This window comes from Aythya fuligula, chromosome 5, assembly GCF_009819795.1.
Source record: "Aythya fuligula isolate bAytFul2 chromosome 5, bAytFul2.pri, whole genome shotgun sequence".
Lineage (NCBI taxonomy): Eukaryota > Metazoa > Chordata > Aves > Anseriformes > Anatidae > Aythya > Aythya fuligula.
In genome coordinates this window covers 40,292,086-40,305,813 of record NC_045563.1, presented here as the reverse complement: position 1 = coordinate 40,305,813, position 13,728 = coordinate 40,292,086, and the positions used below count along the sequence as shown (strand labels likewise).

Sequence of the window (13,728 nt, the reverse complement as noted above, 5' to 3'; positions counted from 1 at the left end):
AAGGGGGGTGGGGAAAGATGCGAAGAAAAAAAAAAAAACGAATAGTTTGCAAAGCCCGGAGACTTCCCCCTCTCCTCTCTCTCTCTCTTTTTTTTTTTTTTTTTTTTTTTTCCTCCTCCTGCCGGTGGGTATTTTGCCTCCCTCTCTCCCTCTCTCTCTGAGATGAGTGAGTGTCAGTAAGCGCTGGCAGGTTGGCTGCGGGCTGCCTTATAGAAGCGGCTCAGTTTCGCGGCGCCGATCGGCGGGAGAATGAAGTGACGGAACCCGGAAGTGGCGGTGGCCATAGCCAGTCCTGCAGCGCGGCGGCGGCGGCGGGGAGCGGCGGCGGCGGGGAGCGGCGGCGGGGAGCGGGGCGGCGGCGGCGGCGGCGGCGGGGCCGGGGCGGTGCGGGTGCCGGTGTCGGTGTCGGGGCGCCCCGGCCGGCAGAGCGCCGCTGATGCGCAGCGCGCCGGCAGGGCGGCTGCAGCGCCGCGCGGGGGGAGCCGCGCAGCAGCCCCTGCCCCGAGCGAAGCGAGGCGTGTAGGAAGGAGAGCGGGCGGAGGGAGGGAGGGAGCGAGCGAGGGAGGAGGGAGGAGGGAGGGAGGGAGCGAGGGAGGGAGGGAGGGAGGGAGGGAGGTAGGACGGGGAGAGTGCGTGTGTGCGAGAGGGGGGAGAGGCAGGGGAAAACTGCCGAGAGCCGGAGGAAAAGTGCCACAGAAGCCCGGCCCCGGGTTGGTTCGCGCTAGGTTGTTTTTAGCGACGAAATACCTTGCGATTAACCGCGGTGTTTTAGCGGCTGATTTACGCTCTGAATTATTTATTTAACTCGCCGGCTATCGCCGCTGCCGAGAACGGTATGCGGGGCCGAGGGCACGGAGGGCTGCCGGGGAAGGGGGGGCCGCGCAAAGTTGGTGTTCCCCCGGCCGCCGGCCGGCTCGGCGAGCTCCGCGCAGCTCCGCGGCCAGCCGGCCCCTTTGCGCTCCCGGGGCCGGGCAAAAAGTCCCGATCCGGGGCGCGGGGAGCGCGCCTCGCTCAGCCCGGGGCTGGCACCGCTCCTCGCCAAGCGATCGCTGCGCCCAAGCCCGCTGTGGATGCCGCGGGGGGGTGGAAGGAAGGGGGGCGGGGAGGGGGGAGGAAGGGGAAACCCCCTTTTGGTTCTGCGCTTAGGCTGCCAGCCTTTGAAAAGGGCTTTAAAACCAAAGTCACGCTCAGCCTTTTGTAGGATGGATCCAGATGTTCCGTAGATTTGGGGTTGCATGTTCTCGCTGAGTGGATCCGTCGGGGAGCGATGCATTCGCGTGTGTTACGGTTCTGGACTTCGCTGTATATCGACGTCGCGCTTGTGGAATGTATGCTGAAGTATTAGCTCGGTAATGCCTTCTAATGGTAGTGCTAATTACAGTAGGGTATTTAGCAAATTAAGCGAGATGCTGCACCCCCCCCACCCCTGAGCACCAAATGAACTTTTCCAAACGCGCACACACACACACACACACACGCGCGCGCGTTAATTTTGGTATGTTCCCCTCGCCCAATCGCTTTGCTGGAGCTGAAACATGCCTTACCTCAGAACAGTCAATTACCAAAGCTACCCGGGATCATCAATCATGGGGGATGCTTGAAGTTTAGGGGAGGAGCGATGGTCAAACTATCGATTGCTGCAGTTTTGTCCTCCCCAACCCCCCCACCCTCGTTCACGGTCCCCTGCACATAAATCTAAAACAGACTATCCCGTTAATAGTGGGATTTATCAATGATTATGTACCCAGTTGTGAACGTGGCCTCATACATAGATGGCTTTAAAAAAAAAAAAAAAAAAAAGTGATTTTCTCAGTTAGCGTTTGTTCTGGTTTGTTTTGCTGCTCACGATGAGGACGGTGATTCTAAGATTTTTTATTTTTATTTTTTTTTGAAACTTTAAGAAAATGACTCAGGGGGCAGTTATAGATATTTGGCCTGATTTTAATAGGCTTAGGGAATGAGCTCCAGAGGTCAATAAACCCCTCCAAAATGATGAATGATTGAGTACCTGTGATGATGATAGTGATTACCGGAGCAATTAAACAGTTTGATTAAATGAGCCATCATAACAATGATGTCTGCGGGAAATCAGCCCTCACATATAAAGAAAGATAGGGTGGAGGGCTGACAAACGCCAGTGGGCATTCCTGCGTGTTCCGATAGCGCCGAGCCCCGCAAGAGCAGGCTCTATTTACAGATATGGGGCGAATGAGGAGAAAAGTCACTCTCCTACTTCTAGACAGAGTTGTACTGCTTTAAAGCCCGCCAGAAGCCGGAGAGCAGACCCGTTTGTCTTTTCCTAGAGGATCTCTTCCAAGATTAAAGCTAGTCCTAAGAGCAACCGAATTGATGTGACTGACTTTCCGGGACTGTAACGAGAGGTGAGTAAAAAAGCCTTAGTATGTAGATCTCTTTCAAGCAGTGGTTAAGTCGATTCATTTCGCAAGGAAAAAAACCAGTCTTCTTGTGCAGTATTTATACTCTGTCGTATAAATCGGTAACGTAATTCAAGATATTCATGGTAATGAATGCTTGGCTAATCCTTTGGGTGCGCGGAGACCTACAGAGCAGTAGGTTATGCAAATCCTTTCCTACTTTTACAGCTGTAGTTTTCTACAGATTTTTAAAGAGATCTAGTCATCAGTGAATGCTATTTTTTTTTCTTCATATCCTTCTTCCACCCCTCACCCCCCAGCCCTGAAGAAGCCAGATTTCTAAACTTCTGAGGAATCATTTCATTGTGATAAAGCCCATGCAGCCAGCTTCGAGGACATATTTTAAATATTTGTAGTTTCCAATCTTATTTTTTAACCGAGGCAGTGCAAACCCAGAGCCTTGCCTCCTGAGCTGTACAAGTGTGTCTCATTTCAAACAGTTTCGGTATCACTAAAGAAGAGCTCTTTCCTTGTAACGTGGCCGTTGCAAAAGTAATCTAGTTCCACTGAAGGCTCCCTGTATTTGTTCAGACCGCAAGCTGTGGAGAAATTCATCAGTTTTCTTCTCAAAACGAAGTTTTTTCCACGACTTGGCTACCATAGGAGAAGGTACTTCATTGCTCAGGACGTAATTTTAGACTCGTTTTTCTTTTCGTAATTCTGCTTTTAACAGGAGCGCCTGTAGATCTTGGTTCTCTTGCGTAAGGGATTGTTAGAGAAAGCAACCTAAAATCAAAGCTGCAAAAAAAAGTAGCCAAAGATTTTTGTAGTGTTCAATGCTGCTCCTTTCACTTTTCATTTTTTTTTCTTCCCTAAACTAATTAACCCCCTGCATTGACTCGCCCTGCTGTGCATGTGTGTAATCTGGGACAGGGACCAACTTTTAAAAATGATTTTAACTTGATAGAAAGTGAAATTTCATATGGTAAATGAGGGGCTTTCATGTTCCTCTTGTGTCTTTTTTTTTTTTTTTCGTGAAAAGAGTTGAAGCCTTTTTCCTCTTCACTATCCCAGTGGATTAATGCACACAGAGAACGTGGTTTATAAAGCGCTAAAGTTTAGCCATTAAAGAGGAATCTCAATTTAGCGCCCTTAAGTGAAAGTACTCAGCTATTAACAAAGATGCTGTTAAGAACTCAGAGGAAAATGGGATACGTGCGTGCAGGGGGTGGAGGCTTCTACAGTCTTAGGTCATTTATTATTTACTTTTTTTTTTTTTCTTTCTTTCTAATTTTATTTTCAGCCGTGTGACATATTTTCTTTTAAACTCAGTAATTCGGGAAAATTAAATTGGCTGATTTCCATTTCTCGTGCATCATTTTCACAGCAAAGGCTGTTTTCCAGGAAAAGTGTAAGAGATGAGAAGAGTCGATGGGGTGGTGTTTTTTTTCTTTACTTTTTTTTTTTTTTTTTTTTTTTTTTTTAGATCAGCTCAAAAGTCCAAAGAGAAATGAGGTGTCCGGTATGGAAGTGCATCTCAGTCAACAGCCAGCTCCTTTTGCCGAGGCTGGAAATGGTTTTAACAGGCGGTAAAATTTCATCTTGTGGTGTCAAATTGGGGTCAGTTTGGGGTTAGCGCTCTCAGTGTCCGAGAAGGAGCTGTCCAGCTGTGTGGGGATTCATTAAGGGCAAAAGATCCGTTTCAAGAAAAACAATACAAAGACAATCAGAGGGCTAAAGATCCTCTTCAAATCGCATTTTACAAGTGCACCAGAACAAATATGGACGCTGAAACCTATTCCCTTCAAACTCCCAAATCGGCTTCTTAGCCCTTGCAGGGAGTGAGAGAGAAATCCTCTAAAACTTAAGAAGAGTCTGTTTTCAATCAGCCTTTCCGAAGTGTGGCATCTTAGTCCTTTGCTGGCTTTGAGACATGCCTCTCTCGCTCGCTTGCTCCCTCTCTCTCTCTTTTTCCACAGCCTTGCAAAAGTGGACGATGGCACAACAGGTAATATTTCAGATTTCGAAAGTATATTCCACCGGGTATGTTAAGCCGCTGTTTTGTGTGAGTGTGTGCGCAGTGTGTGTAGCGGGAGATTTAATGCAAATACAAAGTTTGGGAGGGGAAACGAGCTGTGCTTGCACGAAATCCGCTTGCACCCCTCGGAATTTTTCTGCACTCCTTGCAAGCAATGCTGTGCTCTAATAGATAATTTAGGGGAGATTTACTTCACGGTTCCCAGCATTTGTGGAAAGCACCTATTGCTAATCTGGTTTATTAAATTCGCGTGGTTTAAATCCTCTTAGCATCCCTACATCTGTTAGAACAATTGACGCCTTGCTGCAGGGACAAATAACTTGAACCTTAATCTTGTTTGTAACTTTATTCAATGTTTGTTTGTTTGTGCCTCGAGTTCAAGTATTTTGGGGCGATGCCATGTCTTCGGAAAGACGTAGTCGACATTTACAGGCAGACCTCACAATGGACAGGCTAAGGCTTCTGCGGACCAGGACGAATAATTTGGAGTGTTTATCCTGGCGTTTTGTCTTGGGCTGTCGTTCTAGGAAATGTGTCATATTTAATGAAGAAAGCAATCCGCGTGTTAAAATGCGTCTCCAGGGTTACTACATAACCGTGACCCCGTGGTAAAATCCACGGGCTTTTTTTCTTTCTGCTCTGCTCCCAAGGCGATGCGTGGGGTGCAAATAGCACCTTTGCAGTTTTATAACCAGCATTATTCCACAGATCAAACTCCTACCTCCGAAATCGTTCCTTGCCACGCTTCACCTCGCCTAGACGGGCGGCCTCTCACAACTTGGGTCACTTTTTTCCTCGTCCCAGCCCACTTCGCTTCCCTCCGGCGTCCCGTAGCCGCCGGGCTTTGGGGGGGCCGCCCCGGGCGCCCCCTGCCAGCACGGCCCCAGCGGGCGGCGGGGCTCCCTGAGCTGCTCTCCCCGCGCCCCTCGCCCGCCGCTGCGGGACGGGGCTCTCCCACAACCCGGCCGGTTTTAGAAATGCCTCCTGGCCCGAAAGTCAGTGGTAGCCGATCGTGGTGAACTCTGCTTGACCTCCACCGATCTTTGGGAGCGGGATTAGGAAGAGGTTCATTTACTTACCTGTAAACTTCCCTTGCAGCCCTCCCCCTCCTCTTTCAAAGCTCCTCCGAGCACCACCGGAGCTCGGGGCTCGCTCCCCCCCTCCCCAGCCCCTGATCCCCCCCCCCGGGCCGGGCCGCGGGGCTCCGACCCGGCACTTGCGGGACGCCCCGGGGCCATCCCAGCCCCCGGCGGCGGCGCGGCCGTGCCATCGGCAGCCCTCTAGCGCTATCTGGCGGGGCTCCAGCGCGCTCCCGCCGCGCCGCGCAGCCCCTCGCAGGGCCGCTGCCGGGGGCGCGGAGGGGCGCGCATCCCTGGCGCGGGGCACAGAGCAGAGCCACCGTCCCCCGGGTCCGTGCCTCCAGGTCCCATGTGGCCGTGGTAGCTTGCCCCTGAGGTCCTCTCACTCACCCGGCGGGGGGAGGCCGGGGGGAGAAGGGGAACCCAAATGTCCGCCCCCCTCCTCCCGTCCTGCGTTATCCCTGAATAACCCACGCGCGGGGGGGTGCGGAGCGTTAGCGTGGAAGGAGAACCGGGCTGCTTCTGTGGCGTGGGCTGGGAGGTTTGGGAAAGTGAAGATCATAAACAGCCAGCGTGTGTATTTCCTTCGTAAAGTAGAAGGACAAAAATACCTGTCAGGGTTTCCCAGTAAGACTGCTTCTAGCAGGGTAGTTAAAAATCTAGTTTTCTTTTGTTCGGAGGAGCTTGAAGCATTAAAAAATAATAAAATAGTAGTAAAAAAAATCAGTTTTTGCAATGTGACGTCGTAACAGAAAGGAGAGTTAGGGAAAACTAAATCGCTTTAGTACAATATCAAAGCATCTGAGAAGCCTCCAAACTCTGCTCAGCTCTCAAAATATTCACTTTTGTTCTCCAGCTGCCTATAAAACTCCAGAAGAGGAGCGCTCTCGTTTTGACACTGGAGTTCTCGGTCCGGAGAGAACAATATCCTTCTATCTCCTTTGAAATGTTACGGCGACTCTCATAACACATGCGATCACTCCAAGCACGAATCTCCCTTTTTTAAAAGCGCTGTTCGGCCCATTGTTTGAAGTGGGAATCAGCGCGCAGCCTAAAGAGAAAAGGGAAAAAAAAAATCTTAGGAGCCCGGCTTGGTATTGCATAGGGAAGAGCTGACAAAATATTATAGTGTGTTTTTCTAGAAGTGCGTGATGAGAGCCCATGGTGTGTTTCCGACAGATATTTTTTTTTTTTTCTCTTCCCTAAAAGATTGTGATCGCCTTTGTACGTCTTTCTTTTGATCCCACAAAGAGAATGCAATATACATATATGTGTTTGCTCACCATACAAGAAATGCAAGGGACCATACAATGGAATATACGGCCGGTTAGTCCTCATAATGCTTAGTTTTGCTGTAATTAATTGAAAACAGTTATTAGGTCGTCATTGGCAATAGCGTAAATAATTGCAGCAGATTTTTACTTAAAATTGACCGGTCACAGAGTGATAGATCGATTCGAGGTATAAAAATGATGTATCAAAACATCAATGTCGATTATTTGAAATATTGTAGTCGAATCTTTTTATTGCTTCATCGGTTAAGTGTCTGAAAGTGCTGTGTTCCAACATATATTTATGTTGTCAATACTGTCAAAACTGTCAGTTTTATTACAGTGGATTTGTAATACATTTCGGATTTGCTCATTTGCATAAAATGTCCACCCCAGTTACCCCTCCTTTTCCCCATCTCTGGAAATCTATGTCAGTTTAATGAAAGGATTCAGGACTCCTAGCTGAAGCATAAAAAAAAAAAAAAAAAAAAAAAAAAAGTAGAGATATTGCTCCATTAAGTCCCATTTAAACATCCCTTTGGAAAGCTTAGGCTATTCCTAACTTGCCATAAGAGGGAATCCTCCACCTCCCTTATTTCCCCAGCAGAATTTAAACACTCTTTTACTATCACACCTCGATTAAACCCTTCCGGAGACCCGAGAAACTATACGGAGAGACACAGCCGAGCCAAAGCACACCTGTGAGTGCCGCAAGCCTGCCGCGCAGGGCAGCAGCCCCCGGACTGCGCACCCTCCAGAGGTTTGGTGCTGGTGGGCAGGAGGAAACAAAAGGAGCCATAAATACTCCTTCCTTAACGGGCTGGAGCCCAAAGGAAAAGCTCAAGCTGGAAGCAGGAAGAGACGTGATATGCTCCCTGTCCCCCAGCCCCTGTTAGGGGTATGCACTGTCCCTGTCCGCGCTTATCTGGTGTCGGAGCATTCTCAGGCACCCCTTTCTGATTTTCTCCGACAGCCCAGCTGAGGGATGGAGAAAGTCAGGAATAAAGAGATCCATTTCCACACCCAACTTTCTTCGATCGAGGAAACAGTGAAATTGGCCACCTAACTTCACCTCCCCGCCGGCTCGGGAGGCTGGAGTTGTTCTAAAGGCGTTGGGAAGATGGACCCGAGGTGCGGGTCCATGTGTGTGTTTCTTGTGTGTGTGTGTGGTGTTGTCTTTTTCTCCTTCCCAGGCATACATGTGTTTAAAGAGATGCTGAACAGAGCTCTGAGTTCAAGGGGAAGAAGGCAAGGTTGGTTTGGGGAACGCCAGCGCGCTTGGCAGGTATTTTAATGACTGTCCCTTGCTTTGAACACTTCCCATCTCTCTGCCTGTCTCCATCCGGAATATCTTTCCCAGACCAATTTTGATTTCTGCTGTAATTCTTGTGTGTGTTTGTGAGCGCTTCTGAGGTAAATTGAGAAGTAAGCTGCGCAAAAGGAGGAAATCGCCCCTGGGGTGCTTTGTTTACTTTGGTTTGTAAAATCCTGCTAGGAGATGGTTTCCTCAGTGTGTGGCAAGTGTTTCTTCAAGAAATTCATCAGCCCTTCTACAATTACTTGGATCTCTGAGGGAAGAGAGCTGCCATCACTTTCTCACATCCCAAGGTGTTGCATGGAGGAGGGAAGAAAAGGCTGGAGCATTTAATTACAATGGGAGGCGGGGGAGAACGGGGGAGCGGAGGCTGCAGAAAGCCGCCCCAAGCCTGTACCTGGAAAAGAAAACCCGCCCGGGTGTATGTGGGAGACGCGTGCCGTGTAGGGCTGGGGAAAAGTACCCCATCTCGTGCGATAATTAGTCTGAACAATAAACATAATTGGAATAAAATCAGTTGGAAATTCCTGCGTTTTTAATTACGTTTCATTTTGTGGTAAGCCGTAAAATTATGAATACCTCTCAATTAAACACTATCCACTTGTAAAGCATTTAACAACAATTATTCCTTAATCAGTCGGAATGTTAGCCACAAACGATGCTGTTAAACATCAAAGGGACGCCTTAGACGTTACCTTTTAGTCATAAGTAAGAGGATTAATTTCTGTAATTAGAGGGGATAAATATGTGCATAAATACATCTAATTTTTTTACACGTTCTCATCCTGTCTGGGAGAGGCGAGGATCTTTGACATCGCCAGCACTTCCAGCTCTTCCCCCGGCTCCGAGGAGGCGCCCGGCCGCGGCGAGGTGCCAGCACCCCCGCAGGGAGGCCCGATGCTGCGCGGGGCTCCGCGCCCCTCCGCGCCCGCTGGGGCACCACCAAGGCGGGGGCTCAGCCTCGGGCCCACCGCGGCCACAGCAGGACTTCGGGGCAATTTGCAGCCCTCCTCGGGTTTCATGTACGTTTTTTTTTTTCCCTTTTATTTATTTTTATTTTTGATTTTTACGGCACCTGGGGTCTACCCGGTGTTTTGATTCCCCCGGGGACAATTTGCGGCCCCCAAACGAAGCTCGAGACTCGAGTGGAACACCGCAAATAAAATTAGCATGACCTTGATTATACCCCGTATGAATATCTCATTTACCTAATGACTTATGTCACGTACGCAGAGGGTCAATTTCCTTTTAACCTTTCCCATTGCTGCAGTAAGCATTCTTTTATAATCAATGGCTGTTTGAATAATCAATTCACATTTTATGATCCCTGACAAACTCAATATATGTGCGCCTCGTTTCAGCAAAGCAGCCGGCCCTTCTCCGGGGTGGTTTCACGTCCGAAGAGTTTGCGGCGGGGGCCCCGGGCCGCGCAAGGCAATCTCCGCCGGCTCCGCGCAGGGCTCCGCGTAAGGCTCCGCGCAGAGCTGGCTGCAGGCGGAGCAGGGCCGCACCAGGAGGATGTGCCCCGGCACAAAAGGCACACGCCCGGGGAGCCGCAGGAGCATCCTTGAGTCGTGCTGGCTCTGGACATGCGGTTTCACATGTTTTTCCAATCGTTCGAACCCAAATATGTGCACCCCTCACCCTCCACACCTACCCTCCCCCGCCTTCTCCTTCCTAGGTATGTGCATAATAAAAGCCAACAGTCCGGGACTCTCCCCCCTTGCTGCATGTGCCGGACAGCGAGCCGTGGGGGGACGTGGTCCCCCCAGCTGGGAAGCCAAAGGCAGGCTGCCAGACCTCCTCCCAGGACTTCCGAGGGCAGCTGGGTGTCTCCGGCCCCGTCGGCACAGGGGGAACCTGGCTTCAACCTTAGCATCAGCTCAACCGTCCCGCTGGCGTCGGACGCCTCCCTCGCCGCCACCAGACCCCCCTAGTGCCTCTCGCAGCCGTCGCCAAACTGGAGGTCGGGAAAGTCGTCCCAGGAGCGGAGCCCCCAACCGCGACTCGAGAGAAGAAGCGAACGTGTGAGGGGAGGGGGCTAGGGCAGGCTGAACTTTGCAAATGTTTTTTCTCTAAGTAGCCCACATTGGCTGTGATCTATGGTGTGAGTCAGGAACCGAGACTTATTGCAACCCTTTTCCCTCTATTGGATAATTAATGCTGATTCATAGCTGTTTCTATCTACGAATGTGTATTTCGTTTTTCTCTGCAGGGTCCATGGTTCTTTGGTATGTTGTTATTCCCTGAAAGGTAATTGTACTTGATATCTCTCGGGGAAGGCTCATTAGCCAAGGGGCAGGGTGGCGTTGCCAATCTCAGATTCTTTCAACGATTCAATGCAAACATTTGCCCCAGAGGTTTAGTGCAGTACTCCCAGCTCTCAAAACAGCCCTTGGATACAGGATTTCCCCTAAGAAGCCTTAGGTCTAAAAAGAAGAACATACATATACCCCCCAAGCAGGAAACATTTTAGTTTAAGGGGTTTTAGTTTAACCCCTCCCTGCAAATGGTCAAAGGTACAGAAGAAGATCAGATATGTTACAGTGGGCTCTGAGGCTTAACCCTTCCTGTATATTATCAGAAGATACTCAGTACACAATCACTGATGAGGCAGCAGAAAAGACACCACACCTCCAGCTCCTCTCTATGCACTCCATTACACTCTCTTCACATTTACAAAATGCATGTTGGAAATGCTTTTCAGCTGCCCACCATTACAGACCTACACTTGACTTCTTTCTCACACATGCCTGCTGTCATCTCTTTGGCTCCTTTCATCTCTCCTGCTAAATTAATACTTCACTAATGCAAGGCAATGAAACACAGGTATAAGGTAAGCAAAGAAGCATACATTAGTTAATACGAATTATTTTATGAAGGTGAACCCTCCATGATGGTTCCAATTTTACTTTTTCTTCCATGTTCACCGTTTGAAAATCTTACTCTTCCACTTGAATCTTGCAGGTTGAGCGGGATGATTCACAATTACACTGCAAGAGAATGGGAGGATCCATTTCTCACAAGAGAAAATGGTCACACAGGATCAATGAAAGGGAAGCAGAAGAACAAGATGCAGGCTTAGCAAGTTCTCAGACATCACCATGTTTTCCATGTTAGAACAAAAGAATCTGGGTATCTGTAGTCACAGTGAATTAGAGGGATATTCTTCTTGTATCGGTGTTAAAAGGCAGAGAAGGCTCTTAACTCCAAACAACACGTCCTAAGTCTAAAGTGTACGCCTAACCATCTTAATGTGTTTACATACTTCCACACACCACATTTTTCCCCATCACAGTTAGCCAATAAAGTCAAAGAGCAAAACTCATCTGTGCTGTATCACTACTGACTTACTGTCAGGATGTCAGAAAGGAAATTGTCCTGTGGCATGTGACTATACAACAAAAGGTCCAAGGGTCCAAGGTCCAAAAGAAGATACTGCCACATTACTGTTTTAAATCCCCAGTCATTAGAAGGGCTGCCCATCACTCTATAGGTCTCACCTGCAGAGGGAACAAAAAAGTTCAAAGAAAATCAACTCTAGGCCATGAATCTCTGCAGTGCTTTCAATGCTGATAGCCTTCAATATCCTCAGGCCTAAGTCCTGCAGACTGCAGGAGAACCACCTGAATGAAGGATGCAGGACAAGGCTCTGCCAAGTGATTTTGCAAAGTACTTGGCTTTGCTGCTCCTACTGAGGGTAAACGTGGACAAGCACAACCCTTGCAGTAAGTCTTCTGCACAAGAGACCAGTTCTTTAATTCATACTTCGATGATTCACAGCTCAGATTTTTGTTGATGCTATTTGAGTATTTCTTGTGTTATAGCAGTACATTCCTTTCCCATGTTTTTCAATATGAATATATATATATATATTTTCAGTGATGAAACATGATCATGTGACAATGTACTAATATGCTGCATTTTTAAGTACATGCTAAATTTAAAAAATGTCTCTCACTACTTCATATACATTTATAAACAATCACTAATAGTCCTACTGATCATCAGCATAAATAGCTCTAGCAGAAGCTTTTATTTGATGTAGATAAAAATAAACAACTTTGAAAAAATAACATACAAGTGGTCGTCCTGTGCTCTTACCTTAAGGCTATATTATGATCACAATCAGACATATCTAGGCATGTGTCATACTGGATAATACTATTTCTTTAGTGTTGGAGGGGACACAGCTTTATCCTGGACTTCACAACAGCTGAGACATGCCATTTAAAACCATGATCCTGGTGTTCTTGGAAAAAAACCAAACACATTCCACATACTAAGCTGTATACAATTATTAACCTATATATGAGATTTTTTTTAAAAACAAATTGTTTCACATTTAATACTCAAGTCATTTTATTTCTATTATTCATGTGAGGAGCTAAAAATAAACATTTGAAATATTTTTCTCTTTTATGGAAGAGCTGATAAAAGTATTCGTTTGACCTGAACTCTTGGATGAACGCAGTCTTATTTTCTGGACTCAGATCTCTTATTCCCAGTTGGGAACCCCCACATCGTATCAGGGCAGTACAATGAATCTTCAGAGGGAAAGTGCTCTTTACCTTGAAATATTCACCAAGAATAGCTTAGGCAAACAGTTCCAGCCTAAAAGTCATTTACAATATGTTCATTTGGGCTTTTCATTTCATTGTTCTTGATGTGTCACTAGTCACTTATCACACTTGCTCTATTTCCCATAGGTTGGATGAAATTATTAAACAGGAGACTAAATGAATAATAAAAGTGCACAACATATATTCCTGCCTGTGTATGCATGCTTTTGTTTTGTGCAGTTATTCATAGAAAGTCTGATTCTGCTCCATTCCATTTGATAATGCAGGATTTGATCATAAAGAAAATACATTCACCTAATATTTGTTCAAAGAAAAATCCTGCTTGCTTTAATGTTCACTTATGGCCACAAACATGATCAGAACAAGACCCATCTGAAACCCCCAGAGCTGCTCATAGAGTTGCAGTAGGAGCCCTGGAACATAAACAGTTTTGTCACTATAGGTTAATTTCAGCTTTCAAACATTATTGAAAATAATCAATTGCCTTTCTTCCCTCCCCCAGCTGAACTTCAGGTCGCTTCCTCTGAAAAACAGCTTTGGGGACTGAAGGGAGATCATACGGTTTGATCCAAAAATGAATTTATTTTTTCTGCTGTTTCCAGACTTCATTCATTGAAGAAGGTCCTGTCTGCAGCCAATATGTTCACAGTAACTGTTTGTTCCAGAAATAAACATCTAGCAAGATCCTTAGTATTTGAGAAAGGCATTGCTTTGATTATATAATCCTCCATAAATGGGGAAAAACAAACAAACAAACAAGCAAACAAAACCATATAAGGATCTTGGCCCTGCTTTCCATGGGCACCTAGCAGCTCAACTGATTTTATTTATTTATTTATTTATTTATTTATTTATTTATTATTTTTACACAAGAGCTAGATTTGGGACACACTGTGCTCCAGGTATCACACTTCTAGATAGTTTATTTATTTGTTTATTTATTTATTTATCTGGGAAATGGTATATTATTATATCAGCATTCTTAAACTTAGGGTTATTCTGCTGAATTTACCTTAGCCACAGAAATAAGCCAAAGAAATATATGTATTTTATTCTCTGGTAATAAA

At 47.0% G+C, this 13,728-nt stretch overlaps 1 long non-coding RNA gene across 1 annotated transcript; it reads left to right on the top strand.

Annotated features, from left to right (window-relative positions):
- Window positions 1–1,362: 1,362 nt before the first annotated feature.
- Window positions 1,363–8,577, top strand: LOC116489424. Its single transcript, XR_004253294.1, has 3 exons — window positions 1,363–2,381; window positions 3,862–4,383; window positions 6,349–8,577. It is a non-coding gene; the product is annotated as an uncharacterized LOC116489424 (long non-coding RNA).
- The last annotated feature ends 5,151 nt before the right edge of the window (window positions 8,578–13,728 follow it).